A 12,066-nucleotide genomic window follows, 5' to 3' on the forward strand; every position below is an offset into this window, starting at 1 on the left:
TAATTTTGAACTAACCGGATATTCAGATGCAGATTTTGCAGGTTGCAAAATTGATCGAAAAAGTACCTCCGGAACATGCCAGTTCTTAGGGGGAAGGTTAGTTTCATGGTTCAGTAAGAAACAAAACTCCATTGCAACAAGCACAGGCGAAGCCGAATATATCGCAGCAGGAAGTTGCTGTTCGCAAATTTTATGGATGAAGCAACAGTTGAAGGATTACAGAATTAATTGCGAGGACGTTAGTATTTTCTGTGACAATACTAGCGCGATTGCGATCTCACAAAATCCTGTACTTCATTCACGAACGAAGCATATCGACGTACGACATCATTTTATCCGAGACCACGTCGAAAAGAAGGATTTAAGGATCGATCATATCCCTACAGAAAATCAAATTGCAGACATTCTCACAAAACCGTTGTGTGAATCTCGCTTCGCAACCTAAGGCACGAAATGGGGATGATCGAAATCAGCTAAGTATTTTATTTTATGCCAAGTGTTTCTATTTTAACTGCATGTGGCGTGTTTATGTGATCCTAGCTGAAGCTATGTTTTTGCTTGTTTTACAAGTATGTTTTACGTGTTACATGCATAGCCTATGTGTATTTAATTTTCACCTGCTTTTTTTTTTACTAAGGTGAGTCACCCTTACACGTGTGTTTATGTATGCAGTAGAAATGATTATGTTTCACTTGCTTCTTATCTTTTTAGATAAAATTGTTTTAGTTGGATAGTTTGGTAATTTTCGTGTGTCCCTACATGCCTGTACATTCTTTTATTTTGTTTTTAGCATATGATTGCTCTTATGAAATAAATGTTGTTGCATATTTTTATTTTTTTTTGCATGGGACTATTCACATGAATAATCTTGAGCTATCCAAGTCAATAAAATACCCGCCTTTTGACCGAGGTTGACTTACAATAGCCGAATCAATCCCTCAATATTCCCAAAAACACCCTTATTCGAACAAGGAGTGGTTTTTTTTAATAAAAGGGCATTGTAGTCTTTTTACCCTTGTCTAGCTTTTATAAAAATACCCCGTCTCTCTCCTTCCACCCAAACCCAAATCAAAACCCAAACCCTTCATCTTCCTCACTATCCTCACGCATCACCATAGCCAACAAGCTTAAAATCTCCAAAATCCTACATCAAAAATTCTACCCATTCCAAATTCATTTCATAAATGGATTCTACTCAACCCAACTCTCCTACCCAACACCAACCCGTTGAAATAAATCAACATGTCACCAAGGTTTCGCAAGGGTACCTACTCGAAAATGAGGATTTTCTCAACAAGGCTAGAAACAAGTATTTTGCTCAAGCATTACTCACGGGAATGGAACAAAGCAATCTCCTAAAGGTATGCAACTATCATTTTCAAGGAGCTTTCGTTGATGCATCTTTACAGTTTTTCGAGCATGCTACATACGCCAATGGTGTGATTTCATCTACTGTTAATGATACTACTGTGGAGGTTGTTGCTAGTGATATTAGAGATGTTTATGCTTTTCCTGAGAATGCTTTGCCTGTTGATGATATTATGTTTGATCATGATGAGTTTTGGAGAGTTGTGCGTGTGAATGAACTGAAAGTTGTCCCGGATTTTTCTGGATACAAAGTGGAGTTGAAGTGGGAATTTGAGTTGTTGTCAGATGTGATACAAAAGTGTGTGTATCATCTGCTGGGAGGAAATGACAAATTGTCTCTCAAGTATGCCCGAGCAATGTATGTCGTGTTTCACGGGATAAGTGTTGATTGGAGTAGATCAATGTTCGAGAGGTTATGTCATTTTGTGAAAGTTAAAGGCCATGTAGGGTACGGCCTTTTGGTTTGTGAAATTTTAAGGAGGAAAGGTGTAAGGATTGGTGCTGTTAAGGGCTTGACTCGTGACAACTTTGTGTTAAAAAGAAATAAGAAGAGAAAGCCAAGGGAAATGACGTGTTTGACACAAGGTGAAGGTTGTTCCCGTCCGAGAAGAGAAAATATTGTTGATCTAAATTTACCAAGCCAAGGAGGAACTAGTCTTGAGATTGTTGGTGTTGCCGAAGGTGTTCGTGATGGTATAGCCGAAAGTGAACAAGCCGAAAGGAATGAACCGAGAACCACTTTAAGCCAAGTTCTTGAGAGTGTTGGATTAAACACTCCAAGTGAAGGTTTAACCCGTGGAAATGAAGAAGAAGTTGAGGAAGAACAAGAAAACTTTCATGTGCATTTTGATGTTGAGGCCGAGACAAGAGATGAAGTGCCAAATATTGAGAATTTTGTGGAACCACCCGTGGAGGAAATTGGAGAGCTACCCGTAGAGGAACCCATAGAGAAACTTGAAGAGCAACATGTAGAGCATGTTGTGGAGGAAATTGGAGTTCAAGTTGGGAGTTCAAGTGGAACACAAAGTGAAACTTTGGATAGTCTACGAACCGAATTGGAGCAACACTTTGAGCACATTAAAGATGGATTCGAAGACTTTAATGAGAGATTTGAGAATTCTACCAAGGCCACGAATGATAAAATTCAAGCCTTGAGTGACAAGATGAATGAAATGGAGAAGAAAATTGCAAGAATTAGTCCAGTAATGCGTGATGAAGTCACGGCATTGAAGGCCGAGTGGAGTGTCAATTTTCAAAAGGACAAAGCTGCAATGGCTGAAATAATTCAAGCTCAAAAGGGTGAAGTTACCATTTTAAAGGGCATGTACAAGCACCAAATGCAACAGTTGGAAGAATTGAAGAAAACTGTTGACAATTTCTGCAAAATTCAAAATGAGGAAGTCCAAAAAGTAAGAGAAGAAAATGCAACAATCTATGGCACTTGTAATTCATTAGTTGATTTGTTGCATGACATGGCCAAGGACATCAAAGAACTCAAAGGAAAGCAAGAAGAATGCCTCTCTCTTGATCGTGAGATTCAGGTGCAACAGAAAGGGGATGCACACTTTTTCCCGAGAATATTAGATGCTGCCAAAACAGGGGGAAGAAAGGTCAATCAATTTGGCCAAGTTGGTTCGAGTTCCACCGCACCTACTCAGAGGGAACGAACACAGGGGGAAGGAGTAAAATCAACTTTTAAAATTTTTGCTAACCCCGCAGGAAATGTATTTTCTATATTTACAGCCCCAAGGCAGGCAAGTCAACCGAATACACCCGCGATGACCGATCAGGAGCGCGAAGACCGAATGGTGGATTTATTTGCCGATCATTTTGGAGTCACACACGATGCTATCTTGGATCAAGAAGAAAGAAACCCAAGAGAATGCGCGAGATGGTATTTGCGTGGAGTTTTTTCCGCAAATGATCTACGTGAGGCCGCAGAATGCTACAAAATTGGTAGAGTATTTCAAAAATTCTACCACTTAGAAGATAAGGATGACTTTGGTAAGCTAAGGAAAAGGATAAATAGTATGTTGGACATTTAAATTTATTCCTAGCTTACTTTAATATTGCAAGTTCATGAGATGATATTTTGTGACATAATTCGAATTGTTATGTAATAGTTCGAATTAATGGGTCTTATGCTATATATATCTATCTTTATTAGTTTTATGTGTTATGGCTTTTAATTTGACTTTAATTATTTGTAGTATGCATGTTGGTACAAAATTAAAATTCAAGATGGATTAACCCAACAATGCATAATCTTTCGTACAAGTCAAAAATAAAAAGCCGTAGGTCAATAATCTTTGAAAACTCATCGTAATGGCTAGTCGCAATAAAATTGAAAAATAAAATCAGTTGATTTCTAGACTGAGCCAAATATGATTGAGTATAGGTTTTGGCATCATCAAAAAGGGGGAAATTGTTAGGAATAAAATTGTAATAGTTTTGATGAGCCAATTTGTAATTTTAGAAATCCCCTATTTTATTTTTAGAGTGTAGAGTTTGGACCCGAAAGGCAAGTCATGACAATAGTTTGGTTCGAATTATTGTGTTATAGAATTCTTTGTGTCATGACTCTTGTAAGTCATTTGCTTCCACTATACACATGAGTGTATATGATCTAATGGACAAGGCCAAATTATTGTTGTTAGAAGACTCGAGTTTGAATCCTATTGTGAACATTTTAAGCTTTGGAGAGCAAGGAATGGAGCTAGTAGTATCACGACTCAAAGTCAATATTTTGGTCAATGGAGCAAGTATAGTCAAATGGAGGAAGTTTAAGTCAAATGGTCAAAGCCAAGAAGAAGTTCAAGATCCACTATCTCTACACCATACGCTATACAATGCTAAGAAGGATCAAATATATTTATTTGATGGATATGACCGAATGAGTTGAAATGGAGAAATGGTTAAAGACTTGAGCATATACCTAATGGTCTAGCGTTCGAATCTTACTTGCTATTATTACTAAGGATGAAGCTTGGGAGCAAGTTACACGGCCAAAGTCTTTGAGAGCTAATTTTTGGTCAATGGAGGAAGTCAAAGTCAATGGAGTAACTTTGCATGGATTATATACGCGTGAACACTACACCATTTCTACACGCGTGAAGGCTAATTTAAAGCACTATGGAGCAACTAAGAGTGTGACTTACACTTAGTCATTTTTGCATGTCTTAAATATTTTAGGTTCAGTACGTAATATCCTGAACCAGAAGAAATTTGAAGGTGGTGATTTTCTGAAGATCATTGTTTATACTCAAGCAAGAGCCACCCGGAAAAATATTTTGAAAGATTAACTTGTCCAATATCAAAATCAAGAATACAACAAAGTCAAGAATATCAAGCTCTGAAGGATACAAAGTCTGCAATATCAAGCTGAAAAGGCAACAAAGTAAAAAATTGGAGGCTACAAGTTTCAAGGATCAATCAAGCCGTAAAAGAAGACTTTGTGAACAATTTACAGAGGTGATTTGTCAAAAGTTACTAGCGACATTAAATGTGCAGATCAAATTGAAGATTTTATCAGATCAAATTGGCAAGTTATCAGATCAATGGTATGGTCATTAAATGAGAAGGTATGGCCATCAAGATCATATTGGAATGACCAATCAGATCAAGTGAACGTTCAAAATTTGAATGTTCATAACAGGCAAATAATTCTTTGAATTATAAAAATCCCAAGAAGACTTGAAGAACAGCACGAGGACGAGATACACGGTAGAGAAGAAAGTGGTATTGAGCGGTGAATGCAATCAAAATACAAAGTGCTGAGATATTGAGCTATACACGAGAGGAATTCAAGTCTTAGAAAAGAAATCTTTATTTCTTTGAACAACAGTTGTATCTCTACCGAGGGTAGAAAGGAGTGTAGCTGGGTGCGTAACACTCGGGTGAACTAAGTGCAGCTTTGTGCGTAACACTTGGTTGGAACGTAGCTTGTGCGTAGCGTTCGAGAACGTAGCTTTGTGCGTAGCGTTCATGGAGCGTAGCTTTGTGCGTAGCGCTCGGGAGCTTAGCTTTGTGCGAAGAGCTCGTGGTTGAGTGTAGCTTTGTGCGTAGCACTCGGGAGTTTCACTATTGTATCTGGGTGATTGAAGATAGTGGAAACCTTCCTTGGAGCAAGGAAGAAGTGGAGTAGGAGAATTACACAATCTCCGAACCACTATAAATCTCTGCATCTCATTTACCTTACTGCACTTTACATATTTGCATGGTTTAACTCACTAACCCTTTACGTACTGTGTTGATCATATCATCTGGGTTTGTGTGTTCCCACGTTCGCATGTGGCTCAAACTTTGCATACATATTCTTTGAGCTTTTCTAAGTATTTCCAACGTATTGCATGTCAAGTATCTCTTCAGTTTTACGCAATTTTGTTTTATAGCACTTTACCGTACGATATTCCGCTGCACATTTCAAGTTGAATTTATTCACTTGAAATCTCTCTGGTTGAAGTGTTATAAAGTTTTTAATTGTTTGAGAAATCTATTCACCCCCCCTCTAGACTTCTCCTACCCTATCGGGACCAACAGCCCCCTAAGCCATGTGCTCCCCCAGTTCCATTTCCTGGTAGGTTGAAACATTCAAAGTTTGATAGATCATTTTCTGAGATTTATGATTTGTTGTCAAAAGTGAATGTGAATTTGCCTTTGTTAGACATGATTAAAAATATGCCTGCCTATGCTAAGTTTTTGAAAGAACTAAACACTAGAAAGCGTAGGTATGAACATAATGAAAAAGTTTTCATGTCTAAAACTGTGAGTGCTGTTTTACAAACTGACTTGCCCCTAAAATTAGAAGACCCCGGTAGTTTCATAATAACTATTACAGTGGGGAATTTTAAGAAAGAAAAGGCAATGCTTGATTTAAGGGCAAGCATTAACTTGATGCCTTATTCTGTCTACTTGCAGTTGGGTCTGGATAGATTAAAGCCTACTACAATGTCCCTAGAGCTTGCTGATCGCTCTATTAGATATCCTAGGGGTATTGTAGAAGATGTTTTGGTCCAAGTTGATAAACTAATAATGCCTGCCGATTTTGTTGTTTTAGACATAAATAAAAAGTGCAGTCATGCACAGGACATGCCTATTTTGCTTGGCCGACCTTTCATGGCCACAGCAAAAACAATGATTGATGTCCAAAATGGAAAGTTAACCATGACTGTCCTTGATGAAACTGTTGAATTTTCCATTCTGAAGTCGATGAAATTGCCTAAAAACAATAATAATCATTGCTTTGCTGTAGACATTTTAGATTCCATAATTTCTGCTGAATTTTTAGATGAATCTCCGTTGAAGGTCGAAGCTGATGAAGAGGAACCTACTCAAAGCCCAATAAAAGAGGGGGGTGTTGAAGGATGTTCACTCACTGACTGTCTGGAACAACCAAAGAAAAACACCATCCCTCAATTGAAGCTGACGTTCCGCCTAAGCTGGACTTAAAACCTCTTCCTAGTTCTTTAAAATATGCTTTCTTAGGTCCAAATAATACTTATCCTGTAATAATTGCCTCTAACCTTTCACAGGAACAAGAAAAAAGGTTGTTAGAGGTATTAAAAAAAATATAAAAGTGCAATTGGTTGGACAGTAGAGGATATTAAAGGAATAAGTCCAACAGTTTGTATGCACCGAATCCTACTTGAAGAAGGGGCAACTCCTGTCCGTCAACCTCAGCGCAGGTTAAATCCGAATATGAAGGAGGTTGTACGTGCAGAAGTCCTAAAGTTGCTGGATTCAGGTATCATTTACCCAATCTCAGACAGTAAATGGGTAAGTCCAGTTCACGTAGTGCCAAAAAAATCTGTGATTACTGTGGTTACTAATGAAAAAAATGAATTAATCCCAACTAGAACAGTAACGGGGTGGCGCATGTGCATAGACTACAGAAAATTGAATGCTGCCACTAAAAAAGATCATTTTCCTTTGCCCTTTATTGACTAAATGTTAGAAAGATTAGCTGGGCATGCTTATTACTGCTTTTTAGATGGCTTTCAAGGTTATTTTCAAATTCCTATTGCACCTGAAGATCAAGAAAAGACAACATTTACATGCCCCTTTGGCACTTTTGCGTATCGCAGAATGTCATTTGGGTTATGCAATGCACCTGCGACTTTTCAAAGGTGTATGATGTCGATATTTTCTGATATGATTGAGAGATACGTTGAAGTATTTATGGATGATTTTTCTCTGTTTGGTGATTCTTTTGATGACTGCCTTTCTCATTTATCTTCTATTCTTGAAAGATGTGTTAAAATGAACTTAACCTTGAGTTGGGAGAAAAGTAATTTCATGGTTAATGAGGGCATTGTTTTGGGGCATATAATTTCTGACAGGGGCATAGAGGTTGACAAGGCTAAAATTGAAGTTATTTCTAAATTACCTCCCCCTACATCTGTGAAAGAAGTGCGAAGTTTTCTTGGTCATGCAGGTTTTTATAGGCGCTTCATAAAAGACTTTTCAAAAATTTGTAGGCCTATGTGTAACCTATTAGCAAAAGATGTTGTCTTCAAGTTTGATGATGAATGTTTATCTGCTTTCAACTTTTTGAAAGAAAAATTAACTTCCGCTCCCATTCTTGCTGCACCTAATTGGGAGCATCCTTTTGAAATAATGTGTGATGCATCTGATTATGCCTTAGGTGCTGTTTTAGGACAGAAAATTAATAAACTGCCTTATGTGATTCATTATGCAAGTAAAACTTTAGATAATGCTCAGGTTAACTATACAACTACTGAAAAGGAGTTGTTGGCTATAGTCTTTGCGTTAGAAAAGTTCCGTTCTTACTTGATTGGTTCTAAGATGATTGTTTATTCTGATCATTCTGCTTTGAAATTTTTGTTGGCTACAAAAGATGCTAAACCTAGACTAATAAGATGGATTTTGTTGCTGCAAGAATTCGATTTGACTATCAAGGACAAGAAAGGGTGCGAAAATGTGGTCGCTGATCATTTGTCTCGTTTACCTGATACAGCTAATAATTGTCCTAACTCTGACATTCCTATAAATGACAGGTTCCCTGATGAACAGTTGCTTTCGTTACAAAATAAAGAGCCTTGGTATGCAGATTTTGTGAATTATTTGGTCTCGGGTCAATTTCACCCAGACTTGAATTCACAAGGAAAAAAACATTTTCTTTCTAAAGTTAAACATTTCTTTTGGGATGAACCTTATTTGTTTAAAATTTGTCCTGATCAAATAATTAGAAGGTGTGTTCCTGGGTTTGAACAACAAAATATTTTAAATCATAGCCACACTTTAAGTTGCGGAGGACATTTTAGTGGGAAGAAAACTGCATTGAAAGTTTTGCAGTCTGGCTTTTATTGGCCCACTTTGTTCAAGGATGCGTTTGAATTTTGCGCTAAGTAAGCGTCATGAAATGCCCCTTTCAAATATTCTGGTTATTGATCTCTTTGATGTTTGGGGAATTGATTTCATGGGGCCTTTTCCTACTTCCTTTGGTTATAATTATATTCTTGTGGCTGTTGATTATGTGTCAAAATGGGTTGAAGCTGTAGCTACTAGGACAAATGACAGTAAAGTTGTTTTGAAATTTTTGAAAGATATTTTTGCCAGGTTTGGGACGCCCAGAGCTATTATTAGCGATGAAGGTACCCACTTCTGTAATAAACTTTTTGCAGGTCTACTGAAAACATATGGCATTACTCACAGGGTGGCTACCCCGTACCATCCACAAACCTCTGGCCAAGTAGAGGTAAGTAACAGACAAATTAAAGGGATCTTGGAAAAAACGGTAAATTCTTCTCGAAAGGATTGGGCCATCAAGTTGAATGATGCACTGTGGGCTTATAGGACAGCCTACAAAACTCCGATTGGTATGAGCCCGTACAGGTTAGTCTTTGGTAAAGCTTGTCATTTGCCAGTGGAGTTAGAACATAAAGCCTATTGGGCTATTAAATTCCTGAATTTTGATCTGCAGAAAGCTGGTGAAATAAGAAAATTAAATTTGAATGAATTGGATGAAATAAGAAATGAGGCTTATGAAAACTCAAAAATTTATAAAGAGAGAACCAAAGCCTATCATGATAAGTCTATTTTGAGGAAGAATTTTGCACCTGGAATGAAAGTTTTGCTATTCAACTCTCGTTTAAGATTGTTTCCAGGTAAGTTAAAATCGAGATAGACATAGCCATTTGTGGTAGTAGAAGTATTTTCTCGTGGTGCTTGTGAGATTGAAAACCCAAACACAGGTGAAAAATTTAAGGTAAATGGGCAAAGGCTTAAGCAATACTTTGAGGGTGATTCATCAGCCCATGTTGTTGAACAGGTACAATTGCAGTATTATTGAACAGGTACAATTGCAGGATTACGAATGCCCATGTTGTCACAATAACTGAAGCCCTTTTAGGAGGCATCCCGGTTCTCTTTCCCTTTCTCCTGTCCTTTATTTTCATTTCCCTTATTTATGTTCTTTCCTTTATTTGATGAGCTCTTATGTTGTGTTTATATTTTAATTTTTGTTCTCCACATTGAGGACAATGTTTGAAATAAGTGTGGGGAAGGGGATTTCTGTTTTAATATGTTTGTCATTCTCATTTCTTTTGTTTCAAAAAAAAAATACTTTTTAATAAATAAGTATAAACTTGAGCTCTTACCCAATAAGTCTTTTGAATAGCCTATGATGAAAATAATGCAAGTTTCTGTCAGCTCTTAGTGTGTATACTGTATGTGGCTAGTTGATTGCTTTAGNAACTTTATTTTTATTATTATTTTAATAATATTTTTATAGTTAATTGAATTAATTGATTAATTTATTTATGTAATTTTATTTATTATTGTTATATTTAGCTTTATTAATAATAATGTTTAATTGTGGTGTTGTTTTTGTTATTTAATTTGCTTATTAATTGAATTCTATCACCCTAAAAATTCTTAATCATAATTTAGTAAGAGTATGATCAGTAGTATATTATTATTATTATTATTATTATTATTATTATTATTATTATTTCCCTTTTGTTAGTTAACGTACGAACCAAAAGAACGAGAGAACCCGGAAGTCAAACGATAACTTCGTCAGCGATCCGGTCATCTGGAGATCCGGTTGAATAGCAAAAGAGCTCTGAATAGCTGTTGAGATTGGGCGTTATAAAAGGAGGCCAATTGAAGGAAGGAGAGGGTGGTGGTTCTTCGTCACTTTCTTTCTTTATCACCAATTCAACTTCGGACAGCATTTGTAATTCGACAGTGATTTTCTTCCGGTCGTAGCGGAATATTTCTCCGTTCAGCTGTGAACTCTCGTCGGCGACGTCTCGGCGCAAGCAAGTTTGCAGTCCACCTTCAATTTGGTGGTGGTGAGAATTTTCTTCAGCAGCTTCGACATCAAAGAATTAAGCCTTACAGTTCTGGTTCCTTCTTTCTTTCTTTTCCTAATTACGTACGTACGTAGCAATTGTTTTGTGTGGAGGTTTACACTCCATTGTATTTTATTATGTTTAGAATTGTGCTGCTACTTGAATTACAATTAGTGTGGTAATTGCAATGGTTAATACTTAATTACATGCTTATATTGTGTCTTGATTATTGATTTATTTTGTTTTATAAATCATTTGTTAGTTTGATCTAGTTAATTTTAATATCTCTTTTGAATAATTTAAATGACTAAGTTAGTTAATTTCAAGTCTTTAAATTGCTTTGTTTAAATTGCATCGTATTAATTCCCTGTGGGTTCGACCCTTGCCTTTGCACACTATCACTACAACTGACTCGTGCACTTGCGAGGACTTTATTTATTTAAAATTGTCCTTCAATTGCATGAATGCTAGATTTGAGAAATGTTAATCCATTCCACTTAATTTTGTTTTGTTTTGTTTTTATTTGTTTTTGCTACTAACCCAATTGACTACTTCTAGTCAATTGTGGAAATTTCTGTTTCATTGATAATTTTACTAGGTGAATGCACACACGAGCAAAAGGAAATCAAGGTTTACTACTCTACATTCCTGAAATTAATAGAGCAACTAGAAAGAAAAATACCCAAGGATCACTAATGGCTTCATAAAGCGCAACAAGAAATCCACAAGGAAGAGGCACAACCGTACCAAATCCACCCCCAGTTCCAATTAATCCACAAGTACTGATTAACCATGAAGAACCAATCATTGAAGAACCACAAGCTAACCGAGCAAACAATCAAGAGAACATTCGTGAAGAAGAATATTATGGAAATCCTCAAGAACCACAAAGATCAATTGCAGATTACATGACTCCGGATTTTAACATGCACAACTCGATCTATGTACCCCCAATGGAGAACGTCAACTTTCATGTGCATCCAACTATTCTCACACTGGTTCAGAACAATCAATATTCGGGATTACCATCTGAAGATCCCAACGCACACATCACAAGGTTTATACGAGCATGTGGGATGTACAGACAAGAAGGCGTTAGCGAGGAAATAGTTTGACTCAAATTATTCCCATTTTCAGTTATAGGAGAGGCAGCACGATGGTTGGAAAGCCAAGACGACAATCATTTCAGAACATGGCAACAGTTGCATCGTGAATTCATGAACGAGTTCTTTCCCATTACAAAAACTATGAGGATTAGAAGGATGATACAAGAATTCAAACAAGGAAGACTTGAAAGTTTGGGAGAGGCTTGGCGAAGATTTAAAGTTCTTAAAAGGCAATGCCCACAAGATTTGATGCACCCATGGGACATGATTAGCTC

General features: G+C 36.9%; 1 pseudogene; it reads left to right on the forward strand.

Moving 5' to 3' along the window:
* The first annotated feature begins 1,184 nt into the window (after positions 1–1,184).
* Positions 1,185–9,679, forward strand: LOC116013125 (annotated as a pseudogene).
* The last annotated feature ends 2,387 nt before the right edge of the window (positions 9,680–12,066 follow it).

Source organism: Ipomoea triloba, chromosome 3 (assembly GCF_003576645.1).
Source record: "Ipomoea triloba cultivar NCNSP0323 chromosome 3, ASM357664v1".
Lineage (NCBI taxonomy): Eukaryota > Viridiplantae > Streptophyta > Magnoliopsida > Solanales > Convolvulaceae > Ipomoea > Ipomoea triloba.